The 7,640-nt window shown below is 51.2% G+C and overlaps 1 pseudogene; it reads right to left on the bottom strand.

The window, feature by feature from the left end:
• Positions 1-6,219: 6,219 nt before the first annotated feature.
• LOC149363086 (uncharacterized) lies at positions 6,220-7,244 on the bottom strand (annotated as a pseudogene).
• Positions 7,245-7,640: the final 396 nt, after the last annotated feature.

Here is a 7,640-nt window from a genome sequence, read left to right as displayed (position 1 = left end):
GGAACGCGATTTTTTTCATATATGGTAATATTTTGCTAAAAAACAACCAATATATATGCACAACTTCCTTCAGCCGTCATTCATCTTTTTAATTATTAACGTTCTTGCTATAGTCATAAACTTTCCCAATTGGTTTTCCACGTCAGTCTCAACTTCTCGATGCGAGCAATATTTCAGTATATCAATACATCAATATTTCTTGGACAGTGCTCTATAATATTGCAATATTTAAAATTTTTGTTCAAGAATGTAGCACCTGAATGCGGCTATGAGTTTAGTATATGCACTATCTGAGCTCGCAGGGATCATTATTCTCAATTTAATTTCCCTTCTCTTCAAATGCAAGAGGCTTGACATATAATCACAGAAAGACTGTGCAAACTACTAGTTTGGTTGTGCCAAACGTAGTAGGGCTCGTGACGTGTGTCTCAAAGCGTACCCGTCTCTCCACCATTACAGGCCTGTGGAGCTCGTTACCTGCCTTCGGACATACGTCTAATCTTCAGAATGATCCCATATTATATTAATTTTATTTCTGGCTGAGTGTGCTTTCTAAAATAACATTGCATTGTAGCAGTAAATATTTCCGGTCACAGGAGCTTTTATTTGGGCTTTTGCTCCTGGCGAAGCTCCATGATGGCCGTGATGATATGTAGTCACTGAAAATAAAAGTTTTTCCAAAAACAAGTTGCGGCCTTGTCTCAGCCAAAATTTATTCAGGCTTCACCTACACTTAGGTACCAAAACACGCCGCAGCAGTGCTGTGAGGTGGTGGCCTGGGTGTGAACACGTACAACACTTTCGCGCTTTCTGAAATGGCGACAGCCGTGAAAGATAAGAATATCCAGGGAGCATATGCATGTATATCAACTGGTGGTGTTTTAGAAATTAGACTGTATTGCCGCTACTGGTACCTCACTTTCGCGCAGATTGAATCTATATTTAACTCCTGTCCGTGCACATAAAAACATTTGCTATTTATAAACATGAAGCTACCCGCCAACATGAGGTCTTTTTTCGATATACATTCTTGATCAATTTGCTTCCGCATATAAAACTAATTATTTCACAGATCTGTCGCAAACATATGTAAATTCGAGGTGCTTCGTAAAGCACCGAAATGACAAGAATAATTCATAATCACGACCACCAAATAGCAGCTCGTTACAACCATGGAAGAAAATCAGAAAGAATGTCTACAACCTTCAAACACATTGCGAAAGCACGGCATATTTTGCATGATTGTGCCTGTTTAACGCTTTTTCCACTGCTCTGGGATGGCTTGTGGTGCCACTGGTGGAACCTGTGCGATCCTGGTTGGTCTAGGACAGACAAACGCCGGAGACTTTCGCTACGCTTTGAAACTCCAGATCTGTGCTTTCGCGCTTAAGTTACCTTGAGGAAGGGAATCGTCTCGAGTACGCCCGGCAGGCAGTTTTGAGTAGTCTATATTTCACTGGTATGCCTCAGACAAATATTTATGTTACGGGCTGCCAAGCTGAAAGGAATAAATCGTGATTGAAAGTGAAGATGAGATTTATTGGCTATTAGCTTAACACGAACGATCCATCTCTCCTCACTGCCCAGTTCATTCTCCAGTCCTCCTATATTACGCCGGTGTGTAGGGAAACCGCCCCGATCTCTGAGTAACGATGGAAGCTATGACACAATGATGTGAATCAGAAGAAGAGGATAAAAGAAGGTTAATGACTTTCCGGTGTGGAAGACGACGCGACGATTGAGATAGGTACAGGTGTAAGGATCGCTGGGCTCCACAGGTGCCGAAGAGTTGAGAAGCCAGACTCTTGTACGCGCTGAGTTGCATGGCGCAATTCCGCCTCATAAGCTCATAAACCAGTTGTTTTTTAATGGAAATCTGGAGGACATGAAGACATTACTGCAGGTAAAGTAATAATTTATCACCTCGGGCGAAGCTCAAACGCTCCACCATGCGCCCGTATCCATTTTGCTGTCTTCTCTTGTAGCAGTGTTTTTAACTTATGTATGCTGCCTGCACTCTCATTTCTTCTGTGCTCAAAAATTTTAACGAGCGCACGAGAATGAAACGAGTACTGAGAGAAGACACACACCACAAAGCGCCGTACTGCAACTGATTTGTAGTTGCAGTACGGCGCTTTGTGTTGTGTGTCTTCTTTCAGTACTCGTTTCATTCTCGTGCGCTCGTTAAAATTTTTGAGATGTGTAACCAACTAGCCCGCCAGTGAAGCCAGCGCCATTATCAGGTATGCTAAATATTTCTAGTCTAATGGTGGCGTTCTTGACAGAAAGTTGTCATTCTTAACATACAAGGCCGGGTACACACACAATGAGCCTGTCCCTTTGTTGTGGCTGCGGGACATATGCGCATGATACTGCTGTGAAGAAACGGCTCCTGAGGAACAAGCCAAAGAACTTATTGCGATGTTTGCCTCCAGCGGCACAAGGTGGTCTTTCCTGGTCCAGGAGTACATTGGCGCTCACGGCGAGCGTCGCCCTTTGCTCGACAGAAGGCACATTCGAGTTTTCTGGGTGGTTAAGAAGAAATCGTGGGCTACTTCGGGTTTGCTCAGCGTTTGGGTAATCATGTTTGATAAGGGTGTAGTAAAATACAAAACGAAACTGTATTTCGATTACACTCGTTGAATGGGTTGTGGCGTATTAGATTCTCATAGAACTATGGAACAAAAACGCAAGAGGAACACTTTCACGGTTCAATTGAAAGAACAAATAGAGAGGAGTGGGAAAAACTTGGCAGCGTGCTCTCCAGTTATGAGTGCCTTAAAGGAAACCAAAGTGTACAGTATTCATACGCTGCTTCTGATCACCTTCCCGGCCAATCCTAAGCACTGACAGATATAAATTAAGAAATCTACCAAGGTGTCATTACTGGAAACCCCTTGGATGCTGATTTGTGCTGAAAAAGTAGCAAACATCTCGTTCGCTAACCAGCAAGTCTGTTTGGGAGTAGCGCTTGTAAACAAGGAAGCTTTGAGGCTGAAATGTAAAAGGCTGTGTAGCTGAAGCAGATCTCTGAGAGGCACTCTAGGTGTATTAGGCTTGCATCTTAGCACTGAGCAGGTCCCAACCTAAGTTTGAAGCCATGAGCGCACTAAATGAAGCAATGCAACGGCGGTTACCGTGAGCAGTTTTGAAAATTTCTAAGGATGGAGTGGTCGAAACAGTAAGAAAATTTTTGTAGGCTGAGATACTCATTCTAGGAATTATGCAACCCCTAAACAGTTAAAAAATAATAATTACAAAATAACTTTCAACTGGCGCCAACTGGCGTGAATCCTAATGCGCAATCATAGCGACGGCTCAACATTGCACCACATCACTTTTTTAAACAAAGCCAAATTCCTTTTCTGAAACCTGAAATGAAAGGAAATGCTGTGCCTTTTTCCCCGGGAAAACCTCAAGCTCAGCTCATTAGGCGCCATGGAAGTCCCACTGCAAAAGCATCGTCCGCTAATGTTGCGCTGAAATGCTTCAGGCACTACAGGGATGCTCAAATACGTACAACTACGTTCGCGCCTTTCTCTCGAGCCGCACTGCCTCTCTGCAAATAGTTGAGCTGAGCACACCACCTTATACGCTCGGCGAGCTTGGAACGCCCCAAGGCGCGGTCCTCTCCCCCCTTCTCTTCAATATTGCTCACATGCCCCTATAGCTCATAAACTCGCTCTCATCCCACACATAAGGCGTACCTTGTACGGTGATGATATTACCGCATGGACTACTCATGGATCTGATGGAGAAATTGAGAAAACTCTTCAATTAGCAGCTGACACCATCTCCGCTCACCCGTCATCTGTTGGGCTCGAATGCTCCCCCTCTGAATCCGCGCTTCTCCTCATAAGACCCAAATCTGCCGCTAACTCGCCCGTTCAGATCGCTTTACAAGGAACCCCTATCCACGTCACCCCCGCTCTCCGTATCCTTGGCCTGTACTTGCAGGATTCCGGACGCAACGATCATACCCTTGAAACACTCAAGGCCTCCACGCAATCCGTGTTGCAACTTCTACGCCGCGTATCCTCCCTGCATGAAGGTTTAGACGAAGCGGACAGTGTGAAAGTAGTCCACGCTTTTACACTGCGCCGCACTTTGTACGCCACCCATTATCCTAAAGGGTCCCTGAAAAGGTGGCCATGTAGGCAAAGAGAAGTCAAAATACTGATAGACATTGAACGATCCATTATCCTACCGCAAAAATGTTTGATGTACCTTGTGTGGAACCAGAGATAATAGCCATTAAAAATGACCGCCAGCCTTTTCCCTCTCAACTCGTACACCGGAGCGAACCATAAAAAAATAAATAATACAGGCCGGGACCATGCTCCGCCCACAAATACGTCATCGGCGAGATCGGTTTGTTTACTTCCGGTTGACGCGCACTTTCGCTCGCTCGCTTTCCCGCTGTCTGCTGTGTTCACATGTCTCTCGCAACCGTCGCTGCGGCTTTTCTCGAACTATGGATCCCGAGCTGAAGGAACGACTTTTGCGGAACAGCGCCGAAATGGGATTTCAGCCTCAAGGCGGGGACACATGTGCGAAAAGTGTGTGCGATTCACTGCGGCGCGCCGTTGCGAACGACATCGCAACGACCGATCGCAGCTCGTCGCCTGCGTCCAACCTCCTGGATGTTAACGACGAGCCGCGCGCGGCAAACGCAACGACGGGAAGCGGGAGCCAATTCGAGCGCGGAGAGCGGCAGCGTCATGATGGCGTACAGCGCGCTCCTGAGGGCGCTCGGGGCCGAGCAACGCCGGGCCGGCCTGTCAGCCTCGATGACTCAAAAACGCGCTAGTATTGTTTGTTCTCGTCCGTAGCAAACCCTGGGATAGATGCATGTCAAAAATGCATAATTTCTGACAATAGTAGGCCAATACCGAGTTGCGGCAAAAGTGATGACTGCGATACAAACAAATTTCATCCCACAGCCGCTTTGGTGCTGCTGCTACTTGGTGCGGTTCGCCTGCCGTCTGCTAGCTCCGTTGCTGAAGGCGTCGTAGAAATCGAACATATCTTTTATTATGATGCGAGTTCGCAGTAGAGGGATGTGAATAGTAGGCCTTTTATTCTAGCGCAGGCGACTTCCGAAGCGCCGTCAGCTGCGGCTTCGATGCAAAACCAACTAGGCCTAGCGACGACAGCCTGGGACCAGCGCGCAGTTCGTCGTGCGGCGTTGCCGTAGGCGATGTCGTTGCCGAAAGATCCACTTTTGCACAGGCATATTGTCGTTGCTCGAATGTACGAAGCGTCCTCTCTGGTATCATGGCTGTTTTGTATCTTTTTGTGCCAACGTGAGGTACGCCGAGCATGCGCCGGCCGGCCGGCCAGCCTGGATCCCCTCTGCCGGCGTCATAAAAACGAGCTAAAGTGTGTTCTTGACGTAAATAATAAACCCTAGGATAAGAAATGAGACAAATGTGTCATTTTTGAGAATCGCTGACCAATACTGAGCTGCTGGTAAAGGTAACGACTCTGATACGAGCAAACTTCTTGCCACAACCGCCTCGCAGCGGCCGCTGGCCCGACGTTGGGGTCTGGCCACTGCGGGTCCGGCTTGCCTGGCGCCCACTAGCTCCACTGCTGAAAACGCCACGGAAATTCACCATACTATTATTTTATTGTGAGATCATGCTGCTGACAGTAAAGCGATGTGCAGAGTAGGCCTTTTATTATAGCGCAGAGACTTCCGAAGCGTCGGCCGCTGCGGCTTCGACGAGGAACGAGCTGTAGGCCTAGCGACGACCACGGCAGCCAGGCAGCAGGAGAGCTCGTCGCCCGGAGCGCCCGCGAGTGGTGCCGTAGCCGAAACCTCGCAACATAAGCAGGCATGCTTTGTCGCTGCTCGAGCAATCTTTCTGATAACAAGGCGATCTTGTCTTTTCTTGTGATATTAGTACACCATCCCGAGCAGCGCTCAGGCACTGCTACTACTATTTGTGGCTACAGTGGTGGGGGGGGGGGGGGCGGTACGCTCGCATTCTGACACCCTTTTGAACGGGGGCACTGCTTGGAGCGGGGTGGGGATGTGGGGATGGGGGGGGGGGATTCGCAGGGAGCGCGCGCACAGTGCTCGTCACTTGGACAGGGCTCCTCTGGCGTGTGGTGCAGCTCGCACAGGGGAGGGCTCCTATGCACCCGGACTGGTGCACGGGGGCTGGGGCCCTAGAGGGGGATACAGCTGGGAAGCTGGGGTGGGGTTACAGTTTAGAGCCGAGTGTCTAGGCCTGTCACCTGGAGGAACTCCAGGAGTAGCCTGAAGGCAGCGATGGGGCTGCGGGCAGGGTGGAGCAGGTCCTGGGCTGAGGTGGCGGGGAGGCCCAGGGCACGGTAGCCTTGGACCATGTTGTGCGTGCTGCGTCCAGGGTTGGGCAGGTGCAGAGGAGGTGGTCCAGAGACTCGTCGGCCCCACAAGAGGAGCAGGCTGGGGAGGAGGCTCTGCCATGGCGATGGAGACGGCCCTGCGTCCAGGAGGAGCCCATTCGGAGCCACAGGAGTAGGAAGCGCTCTTTACAGGGCAGGTCGTCAGGGACCCTTAGGAAGCGCTCCTCTGCTGCCAATCGGGGATCTGGGTGGAGACCCTGAATGGCCCGCCTGAGAGCGGGGCGGGCAAAGTCCAGTTGGGTCACCGCTGGGTTGATGGGAGAGCCGCTGGTGTGAGCAGCTCCGGCCACCTGGTCTGCCGCCTCGTTACCCGCAATTCCGACGTGATAGGGAACTCACTGCAAAGAAACAGGGCGGCCAGAGTCCTCGATGGTCATCAGGCGGGCCTTGAGGCGGGCAACAGTGTCCTGCCTTGTCTGTCCTCGCCGTAGGAGCAGGAGGGCAGCCCTTGAGTCCGTCAGGATGACGGTTGGTTGCTGCCCAGGAATCAGACTGAGGAGGTCTGCGGCCAGATGGAGGCCGGCCAGTTCCGCCGCTGTTGAGCTGGCCGGGAATCCTAGCCGGCAAGCCAGGGCTATACCCAGGGTTGGCACGACGCAGGCTGCCGCAGTTTGTCCGCTGGTTGGGAGGACTGAGCCGTCTGTGAAGATCTGTAGGTGATCTTCAAGTGTCTCGTGCAGCAGAGCGGAAATGCTCTGTTGGAGGGCAGTGGACGGAGTTCGCCTCTTGCTGCAGTCCTTGAGGTCCGCGGAGATGGAGAGCGGAGGCCTGGTGGGTGGTGGGGGGGCTGCTTTTTTGGCTGTAGGAGGGGCAAGGAGCCGGGTGAAGGTGCTCCATTGGAGCCCCATGCGGGAAGACGGGGCCTGGCTGAGACGGGATAGGAAGGCCCCACCGTCTCGCGAGTGGTGCAGGCGGTCCAGGTGTCGAAGCCCAGTCTGTAGGAGGAGGAGAGACAGTGGCCAGGTCCCAGCCTCTGAGTGGGTGACCGCAATGGGAGAGCACCGAGGAAGGCCCATGCACTGTCTCAGTGTAGAGCGGTAGATTTGCTCTAGGGACCTCAAGCGGGCTGGTGGTAGTGTCACCAGTGGGAGGGCGTATGTCACTAGGGCAGTGGCAGCCGCATGATAGAGGCGGAGGGCCCAGGAAGGGTAGCAGCCGTGTCTCCTGGCAAGAAGCTGTTGGACTGCCTGCCGACCTGCCGCAGACGAGGCAGGAGGGCCTTTGTGGCTGGGATCCATGAGAGG

This window comes from Amblyomma mixtum, chromosome 2 (genome assembly GCF_055824585.1).
Source record: "Amblyomma mixtum isolate Tamu chromosome 2, ASM5582458v1, whole genome shotgun sequence".
In the NCBI taxonomy this organism is placed as follows: domain Eukaryota; kingdom Metazoa; phylum Arthropoda; class Arachnida; order Ixodida; family Ixodidae; genus Amblyomma; species Amblyomma mixtum.
This window is presented reverse-complemented; position numbering and strand designations above follow the sequence as displayed.